Raw genomic sequence first — 8,169 nt, 5'->3', positions numbered from 1 at the left:
ATCAACAAAACCCATTTTAAAACGCTACAGTATAGTCGGTAGAGAGTTTCTTCGGAGATATCTTTAAAAAAAATGTGTATCAGAGCGATCGAGAAGGAAATAATCAGTTTTTTGTCTCTCCTGTAAAATTTACATTTTCGGAGTTAGACGGTTTGCGACCGAGACCATCGATATATATATTTTAAACAGTTACATTTTACTCTAGATTTTACAATTTTTCGACAAGTAAATCGATACTTATATAAAACACGCATGTTACTTATTTTTCCGGGGGGGGGGGGGGGGGGAGGAGGGGCACTTGATAATCTCGGGAGGGGGGGGGGGGCGGTCAACATTTTCCGGGGGGGGGGGGGCGGACACTAGTAAAAGTATATGTTTACTATATAAATTCCATCTCGTACGGGGGGGGGGGGGGGACGGTAGACTTTCTTCGGGGGTGGGGGGGGGGGCTCTGCCCTCCGAAGAGATGCCTGGAAGAAACTCTGTTACTTACCTTCCGTGGCTTTTTTTCTGTGATATTTTTATCTGACAGTATTTTTATTGCTACTTTTCTCTGGATAAAAGTGTGATTTCATTCATGTAACTTTTATTCTGTAACTTTTCTCCCTGGAATTCATGTGAATTTATTTCCTGTGACTTTCTTCTACAGTCATCAGTAATAACAGGTGGGTGTAATGGGGTGCTGTTAAATACTGTACTCCGGTACGATACTGTACCACGTGACGATACTGTACCCCGATACAATGCTGCATCGCGATACGGTACTATAAAAACTATACGATACTGTACCACGATACGTTTATTGATTTTTATTGATTTTTAAATACTTTTATTTTTATAAAAAACAAATTACAACATGTTTCTGAATGTCTTGATCACAATCAGGAATTTACAGTAACAAAATGAACATTCAGCTGATAAGGTAATAATTATTTACACCCTGGCAAATATGTGATGGAGCGAAGTTCGATATGTACAAAAAAGAAAAAAAAATAACCAAAGGGGAACATCTATTTACTTTTACATTTACCAGCGAACATAATCTAAGACTTCCGTAAATTCGCAGGTACAAGGTCAAGAGAGTAATTATTTTTTTTTTACAATTTTTTTTTTTGCAATGTAAAGAGAGTATTTTTTTTTTTAATTTTCCGTTAAATCTTTTGGTAATAGGCCTACTAGGCTTAATTAGGTACAAATTGAAAATTGTTTTAAATTTGTTTTGTTTTTTTCTTTTTTGCCGCTTGGCGTTTAATAGATTTCCTCACTTGCTGTCTACCCTGTTCGCGCAGGGAGGCAGCAAGAGTGGGTTGCATGATTATATACATACATGAAATATTATACATATTTAAAAGAATTTAATTCTTGCTTGTGTTATTTCCCTTGTGTTTCTTGATTCACTTCTGGTTTCTTTTCGTATTTCTATATTTTCCTGTTTCCTTGATTTATTTGTTTTCACTTCCGGTTTCTTGGTTTCTTTTAAAATAACATAAAGTACATGACAACATGATCGCTTCTCTGTTCTTGGCCGTGCTTCTTGTGATTGATACGCTCTTGGTTTGATAGTGGTTTATTCTTAGTTGGTAGTTGTACTTGGTAAGAGTGAGTTTGGTGTCTTGTCGTTGATGGTGGAGTTGGTCGAATGGTGTAGAACTTGGAGAGGGTGGTTGAGGTAGTGTTCTTGCGTTGAGATGAGGTATGATGCGCATGGTGGTAGAGTTGTTCGATGAATTGAAGCTTGGAGAGATGAGTTGGGTGGGTTCTTGTGTTGAGAGATCTTTCGAGGTGAGTTGCTTTGAAGTATTGTTCATTGTGGTTTGAGGAGGAGTAAAGTTGTGACGTAGTCGAGTAATTGAGTTGGGCGAGGTGACGTTGAAGAGTGAAGTTTGCTGATGTTGCTGACAGAGGCGTAGCTAGGGGAGGGCGGCCGCCCCGGGCGCCGACCCTAGGGGGGCGCCAAAAGGGGTAGAAAAAAAAATTAAAAGCTCATTTTAAGCTGCAGTTTTGAATTATAAACAGTCAAAGTAAAGAAATTGAACGGCCGAGAGCCTTTGCATACTGATTTAACTGTTTTCTACCTTGATTGTGTAACTGTAAAACATATATCTTTAAGAAACAGTGACCGGAAAAACCGCTTTCCAGCTTTCCTCGATGGGGGGGGGGGGGAGGGGGGCGCTTTTTCGAAGACTAAAATCGGAAAAATTCACACCGGATTAAGGAATAAATAACAGATATCACTCAGAAAAGAAACACATTGAACTAAAGCGTATTTTACGACTGTGTAACATAAAAAAGAGTTAGTGACGTTTAAAATCCGCTCTACCATTTTTGTCCAAGATCGTGGGGCGCTTTTTCACTAACAAAAATCGCAGGATTTGTACTGGATCGGTTGCTAGATAACTCTTTTAACACTTAGAAAAGAAATCAATTGTATTAATACTTAATGTACGATTTCACTACCCAGTTTTGCTAAGTAATAACGCGACTAGTTCTTTGTACGATTCTTACGATTCTCTCAACTTGATCGTGATAGATCAGATACTTTTACTCGATTGCTTTACATCTTGACTGGATCACTTCATTAAAGAGAAATAAATATCAAGGATTCTTGTATCGCTATCCGATCAGTAAAATAGCAGACTGTCGGAGCGGGTGGACGGGAAGCGACACTCTTTGCCAAAATTGTAAGAGAGAAGAAAATTAGAATATCGTACTGATTATTACTTTGTTCAACCTAACTGATAATTCAAAATTGCAATATCTGCCTACTATTATCGAAATTGTTCTAAAGACACGACCAAAAGTAGACCAAATAAGGCTTGCACCTTCTACAAAATACACTCTAAAGCAGTGGTTCTTAATTTTTTGGAGTACCGAACCCCACCAGTTTCATATGCGCAATCACCGAACCCTCCTTAATCGTCCACAATGACAAAATCCGATCGTGAATCCTTTGAGTCGGCTGTGTGTCTTGACCTCCGCGAAAGCCCTGAGACTGAATTACCGATCCTCTCGGGTTCGATGGAGCCCACTGTTCTAAGCTCTTTTGATTTTCTACTTTTTATTTGTTTCGGCATCTTAAGGTGAATTTAATTGGCATCCAGTGAAGTTTTAGGAAACGACAATCAGCGTAATTGTTAATTTTTTCCAGACTGTCGCACACACAAACACACGCGCATATAAATATATATATATATATATATATATATATATATATATATATATATGGGGGGCGCCTAACTGAAAGTTCGCCCCGGGCGCCGGGAGGGGTCGCTACGCCTCTGGTTGCTGAGTCGATGGTTTTGAGCTTGGTGAAGTGTTGGAAGTGGTCGAAGTAAAGCTGTTGGCGATTGTTTATTTTAGGTAAGTTGAGTGGTTGATCTTGAGAGATGGTTAGTTGATTTGCTAGTGTTTGACGGAGGCCTCCCACCTAAGATTTCTCCTAGGTGGGTGTCGTCAGAGTGGTAGTGAGTTTGTTGGGAACGAGGTAGTTGCGTTTGACGTAGTAGATGAGTTCGATTTATTGGCGATTGTGACAGACCTCCCACCTAAGATTTCTCCTAGATGGGTGTCGTCAGTCTGAAAAAAAGAAAATTGAAAATTAGCCGCTCGTATATTGAAGCCACCCAATACAAGTACTGGGTGACTCATCTCGAGAGCATGTGCGTTCGAGGGATGTGTAGGAGCAACCCCACAGCGGTCTTTGGAAGATTTGCGTGAGTTAGAGTAGTAGATTTGACCGCCTCTCGACCCCGGTAGCCAACCCTAAAAAGGGCTGACCAACCAAATGGCTAAGATCCGTGTAGAACCATAACAGATACTACACTTTGATCTTAGCCAAAAGGCCGAGAAGCGATTGTTGGTGTGGGAGATTAGTTTGCGAGAACATAGTGTGGGAGAATTTAATGTGGGAGTAGTATATTAGGTCCCCTTTGGTTAGTATGGTGGTGGTGGAGGGTAAGGGTGAGACCAAAGGTTATATAGGATAATACTCCCTACCTGGCGCAGGGGGAGGGTGGGCGGATGGACAATGAGATATAGTAAAATACTATCGTAAGGTGTACTTTTTAACATAATAAAAAAGTTATAAATTTTTTTGGTTTTAATATTAAAGCTGGTTGATATAAATGGATTTCTAATTATCCGATTAACAACTAACAATTGCTAACAGACGTAATTAACGTTTTGTTATTAATCACCAATGGTTTAAACATTTTTTTTTACTTTAATTTTCTATAATTTATACTAACGTTTGTTTACTTGTTTTTGCTTAAAAATATTTTTTTTTTTTCCAATATCTTTTTATTGTTTAATTGTATAATTACCTCCCTTGAAAAGAACTCAATATTTGTTTTTTCCCTTAACAAAAAAGTTTAAGTCGCGAAATATTTTGACAGATACAGAAGACTACAGCGAACCGCTGTGAACTGTGTTACACCTTGTTGCGCTCTCGGGAGTAACACTAATAATCTGTGTCAGCGTTTAGTTCCATGTGGGGATGGCGTGGGGGGGGGGGGGGGGGGGGAGTGTGCGATGTAATCTAGTAAGGGGGAGTTTAATGTTTGGGTGATTTTGGTGGAGACTATTTTTGTATCGTGTTTAGATTTGGGAGATCTTTAGGGTGTGAGAGTTTAGTGATGGAGAATTTAGTGTGGGAGAATTTAGTGTGGGAGAATTTAGTGTGTGGGAATTTAGTGTGAGGGAATTTAGTGTGGAAGAATTTAGTGTGGGAGAATTTAGTGTGGGAGAATTTAGTGTGGGAGAAATGATTATTTGGTGTTGTAGTGTAGGTAAAGGAAATTATTTGAGTGTTTGTGTATATATAAATAAATCTACGGTGGGTGTGATTGGGTTTACTGTGGGTAAGTTGAGTGGGGTGTTTGGATTAGTGGGGGGTGGGGTGAATTGTCCTTCTGGGTGTGGTTTAATCGACCTCCGGATCATGTGACAATGTGACGGATTGCGTCATTTGTATAACGGTGCTTTATTTATTTCTTCATCTAAGACTAAATAGTAGGGAAAAAGCATGTCTTATTAACGAGCTTTCACAAGCGCTAAATTACAAAAGTAAGAGTGCACTTTTTAAGCTATAATACTAAACACAAAGCTTTCAACTGCTAGTCCGAATGTCTCGAGTTCCGGGCTCAGTTCTGTTGGGCTCCGTGAGTTCACCCAGCTCTGATGGGTACCTGGCGCACCTTAGGTAACTAAGGCGGATAGGCTTAGTACTGACCACATTATCTCCCTGTATGTCTAGGTGATTGAAACACGATCTTTACTTTATCTGCCATTTGTGTATTGGGCACGAAGGGGAAAAGATTATGAAGATAAGTTAAATAAAAAGCGCGGGTTGATTTTAAAATCATTCTTGGGTCAGTCGTTTCTTGGTTGTTTTCGTCCGTTATATGTTTGATTTGTTTTGAATTTTGTATGCTTTGTTCTAGTATGAGAGTGTGGTATGTTTGGTTTTCCGAGCCTATTAATGAAATTAATGCTACAAGCATATTAAATTGATATCCGCTTAAAGTCTTATTTAAAATCGTCTCAATGTTGGATTTTGTTAAATTTTGGTGATGACTGTGTGTAAAATTGTATTATGTCTTTTATGCTTGTGTGTAGCGCTCGTCTAGTAATAGTGAATTATTGAGTGTCCAGTATGTGTTATGTTTTTGTTTGCTTTGTGTTTGTTCGTTGTTTAAAGTTGTCAGAACTGCTGTATGGTCGCTAAACTGTAGTGTTGAGAATAGGTGTTCTACTTTGTTGATTTTCATGCTCACTGGGGCGTAAATTCTGTCTAGACGGAATCTATTTCCAGATGTGTTATTTCCGTGGGTGGTTTGTATTGTGTGTGGATATTGCGCTCTGCATAAGTCGACTAGTTTGAGGTATGTTTTAATGTTGTTGATTGAGTCTGCGTAATCGGTATAGATTACATTTAGAATTTTTTTTTTTTTAATAAGAACAGATCCTTTTTTTTACATGTAATACATAGTATTGCATACAATTTTTCCCATATTATAATGAAGCATGTCATTTTAAATGTTCACTATACAAAACGTTTAAGATTGCAATGGGTTGAATGACCACCTGCATGACTGTACTTGGTGTTGGTTGAGTCGAGAAAAGATCAGGGCTTTCTTCATCAGGCACTTCAATTATGAGGGTTGTTGATTGATCGGTTGACTTCGCTGTATCTGAAAAGGATTGGGAACATCCAAGGGCGCAACCCCTTTGCTGGCGGTGACAATTTTTTCAAATGTCGTTTTGGAGGACGACATCGGTGAAAATAAGGTGAGATGTAAGTTTGTTTGTTTGTAATCGTAGATTACAAAGAAATATATAGAAGCTTCACGGAAAAAAAATATCTTAAGAAATTTCTTCTAACACACAGCAATGCGTATATAGTTTTCTCGGTACTAATATTAAAGTTGATTGATATAAGTGATTTCTAATTATTAGACTAAAAGCTAACAATTAGTAGGAGTTGTAATTAAAATTTTGTTATTAATCACCAAAGGTTTTAAATACGTTTATTGAATTTTAATTTTCTATAATTTATACTAATATTCGTTTACTTGTTTTTGCTTAAAAATATATTATTATTTTTCCATTTCTTTTTATCATTTAATTTTAAAATTACTTCCCTTGAAAAAAACTCAATATATGTTTCCTCCCTTAACAAAAAAGTTCTATGCGCGAGATATTTTAATTCAACCAAAAGACGAGAGCAAACCGATGTGAACTGTGTTACACCTTGGTCCACTCTCGGGAGTAACACTAATATTCTGTCAGTTTTTCATTCCACATTGGGTGGGGTGGGTGGATGGGGGAGTGTGCGATGGAATCTAGTATGGGGGAGTTGAATGTTTGGGTGAATTTGGTGGAGACTATTTTTGTACGTGTTTAGATTTGGGAGATTTTTTAGTTTTGGAGAATTTATTGTGGGAAAAATTAGTTAAGTTTGGTGGAATTTAGTGTGGGAGAATTTAGTGTGGGAGAATATAGTGCGGGAGAATGTAGTGTGGGAGAATTTAGTGCGGGACAATTAAGTATACGTGTCAACTGGTTATGCGCCATACGATACTGCGTCATGATACGATACTGTATCACGATACGATGCTGTACCATGATACGTTTCTGCACCGCGGTACGATACTGCATCACGATACGATACTGCACTGCGTTACGATAATGTACCATGATACGATATTGCTTCACGATACGATACTGTACAACGATACGATACTGCATCATGATACGATACTGTACACCGATACGATTATACCAAGATAGGATACTGCATCACGATACGAATCTGCACAGCGATACGATACTGCTTCATAATAAGATACTGTACCACAATACGATATTGTACCACGATACGATACTGAACCACGATACGATACTGTATCACGATACGATACCGCATTACGATACGATACTGCACCACAAAACGATACTGCACCACGATACGATACTACATTACCTACCGACATACAAGTACTAAACATTTCAGCCCGCTGGTGAAATGGGAAAGTCAGGATCGTTTAAATTTAAAGGAACATAAGTTGAATTCAGTTCACAGACTGTGTGCTGTCTTCATAGGTCGCGAGAAAAAACAGCAAGTCGGTTAGATTTTGTCTTCATGCTAACTAGCTGCTGTCCTTAATGCATGTCCTGTTATCTAACTGTTGTCCTATGTGACTGCTGAGCTAAGTATATGTCCTTTTTGATGTCCTCTATTTCTGTCCTACTAACTAGCTTTTGTCGTCAATTCATGTCCTACTATTTGACTGCTGAGCTCAGTTTATGTCCTTTTTGATGTCCTCAATATGTGTCTTACTAACTAGCTGATGTCCTCAATTCATGTCCTGCTATATGACACCAGAACTAAATTTATCTACTACTATATGATTGTTGTGCTAAGTTTATGCCCTTTTTGATGTCCTTTTTGATGTCCTCAATATATGTCTTACTAACTAGCTGATGTCCTCAATTCATGTCCTACTATATGACACCAGAAGTAAATTTATGTAACACTGATGTCCTAAAAGAATGTCCTGCCATCTAACTGATGTCTTCAACCAATAAACCTAGCTAATATGGGTATCTGAATATTTTTGAGGAAAGTAAAGGCGGATGGGCATACTGCGACCATACTATCTTTTCTAT

The 8,169-nt window shown here is 38.3% G+C and overlaps 1 pseudogene; it reads right to left on the bottom strand.

Moving 5' to 3' along the window:
• Positions 1-3,718: 3,718 nt before the first annotated feature.
• Positions 3,719-3,854, bottom strand: LOC131950330 (uncharacterized; annotated as a pseudogene).
• Positions 3,855-8,169: the final 4,315 nt, after the last annotated feature.

This window comes from Physella acuta, unplaced genomic scaffold, assembly GCF_028476545.2.
Source record: "Physella acuta isolate Inbredline_101_S28 unplaced genomic scaffold, ASM2847654v3 ptg000753l, whole genome shotgun sequence".
In the NCBI taxonomy this organism is placed as follows: Eukaryota; Metazoa; Mollusca; class Gastropoda; family Physidae; genus Physella; species Physella acuta.
Note: the sequence above shows the minus strand (reverse complement) of the source record. Positions and strands in the feature narration are given on the sequence as shown.